Genomic DNA, 2,403 nt, shown 5'->3' on the forward strand with positions numbered 1-2,403 from the left:
CCCGCGGCTGTGGGGCGGCCGCCGGGGAGGCAGGAGCCGCGGTGAGGTCCCGCCGGGAGCGCGGTGGCTCGGCGGGGAAGCGCCTCTTCTACGAGGCAGCAGTTGAGCCCGAGGGACCCCAGCGCCGCCGGCCCGCGCCTGGGCCCCGCTGCCGCGGGGCAGGGCGAGGCGCTGGTGGTCGGTCTGGGGCCGCCTCACCCGCGCGCCTCCCTCGCTGAGGGAGAAGCCGTCCCGCCGTCGCCGACGGGGGTGTCGGCGCCTCGGCCCAGCTCCGCACGACGCCTGCGGCGTTGTGTGGGAGAGAGGACGGCGCTCAGAGCGCTGTGGCTGCGGTGTGGCCGTCGGGGAGCCGGAGCGGCCCTCGACCCCCAGCGCAAGGACTGTCGCCGGGGCCTGGGCAAGGTTTCTCCAGGCCGGCTGGACACGGTGCTCAGGGTGCTTTACTGCAGTCAGCAGGCTCTGTCTGGGGAAACCGATTTGTCGTGCTCAGAAATTCCACCGGTGAAGCTGGGGGAAGTGCATGCTAAGCAGGACACCCCCTTAACTCTGCCCAGCAGAGTTACCTGATGGCCACCTGTTCACAAGGGAAAATGGCAGAGTCGAGGCTGGTGGTTTCTGCTTGAATTTCACTCAACTTCCAGAATTTTCAAGGGTTTAAACTGAAGAGTCTGATACTTGAAAATCCCTTTTCAGAAACTAAAGTGCATGGATAAAAAAATAGGCCTTCATCAGATTGTTATGTGATGCCAGCTTGACTATTATTTAAAAAAAAACAAAAAACCCCCCAAACAAACAGCAACCAAAACCCCCTTCTAGCCACAGGAAAGATATAAACCCAGCCACACAGTTCAGAACCCATTAGGAAATTCATTCTTCTCTAAGTTTCTCTGTTAATGCTTGCCTGGCTACATGAAGTTTTAATATGGGGAAGGGGGGGACCTTACACTCGCATGGAGGAAAACATTGCTGTAGGCCTTCACCACAGCCCCATGCAGGAGCAGGTGTCATGCCTCTTTTCCCACAGAAATAACCGATGCTACTTTATTGCATGTGGCATTGCATGGAGCTTTTAGAAAGCTCGTCTTATAATTTCTTCATAAAAGTAGTTAAAAACAATGAAGCTGTATAACTCCTGTCTTGAACTGTTCTGCCCCTGCAAGCCCCACAATAGTGTTCTAGCTGGTTTTGTTAAGAATATATTAAAACTGACTCTGCCTGAAATGCTCCTTCCCCTACAAAGCTAAGTGGGGCATCACATCCATGTCTTGAGGGGACAGTATTCTTATTTATATTTTTTCTGGCCAACTCAAAGGTAGGAAGAAAAGGAGAAACATTTTATTTTCTATTTAATCAACTCTGTTAGGAGGAAAAAAGGATTGTTTTTCAGCATTTATAATACAGATGTGTCCAAAACAGTATTAGAGAAAGATCAGAAGAATAGAGAACCCATTTATAAACACGGTCCTGTAAAGCATACCTATGAAAGCAGCTGAGAGTACTTTGTTTTGTTCTGAGGTTCTGGTTTCTTTACTTTCGTGTTTGTTTTATTTTAAGTGCTTTATGGCAAGATTATTCAGATAAGACTGACATTCCTGTTCACAAAAATAGAACAGTTTGTTTATTTCCAGCATTAACTGTGTGACCCTTAGCTGTCCCCACAAGTTTGTAATACTCCTTAATTCTGCTCGCCTTACATTTGTACTGACTTTACTCTTGCTATTAGAGTGAAACATCACCATTGACAGTATTTTGTTATTTTACACTGACCAAGTATCTCTTAGAGATCTAAGCACCAGTAATAAGTTCAGAAATACCTCAATGACTTGCAGGGTTAATGTCTACTCTTAAAAGTCATACAGTTTTAAGGCAACTGAAGGCATTTGAAAGTTGCGTTGCCTTCTTCTAAATAATAATGCTGCCTTGCTCTTATTTAGCACAACAACAGTCAGTTCCAGTGCTGAGTGTCACAAGTGAAGTTGCTGGTGCTCGGAGAACCGCTCAGATGCCACACCAGACCTGTGGCACTCGGGAGCGAGAAGGCAGCACATTCTGGTGCTGTATCCATCTTGTACAGATCAAAACAGAGTTAAAATTCAGTAATTAGCACAGCTGGAGATAGGTGAGTGTTCACACAAATGAAAAGCAGAAGGGGCATAGCAAGAACATAGGCAGTTCTCATGTGTTCCCCTTGTACCTGTCTTTCAGTTTGAAATATATGCCACCTAGCTTAGTTGGTTTGAACTAAATTTAAAAAAAGGAAAAAAGTGCTTCAAATGGCTATCAGTGCTAAAACCTGTATGGAGAGCAGGGTAGAATCAAAAGAAGGAAACCTTTTTCAAGATCCTTTTACCCCCAAGGTGTTAACATACAGCACTCCCCCTGTCCTTACCCTTTTCCTTCTTT

Source organism: Haliaeetus leucocephalus, unplaced genomic scaffold (assembly GCF_000737465.1).
Source record: "Haliaeetus leucocephalus isolate CR32 unplaced genomic scaffold, Haliaeetus_leucocephalus-4.0 Scaffold0, whole genome shotgun sequence".
NCBI lineage: Eukaryota > Metazoa > Chordata > Aves > Accipitriformes > Accipitridae > Haliaeetus > Haliaeetus leucocephalus.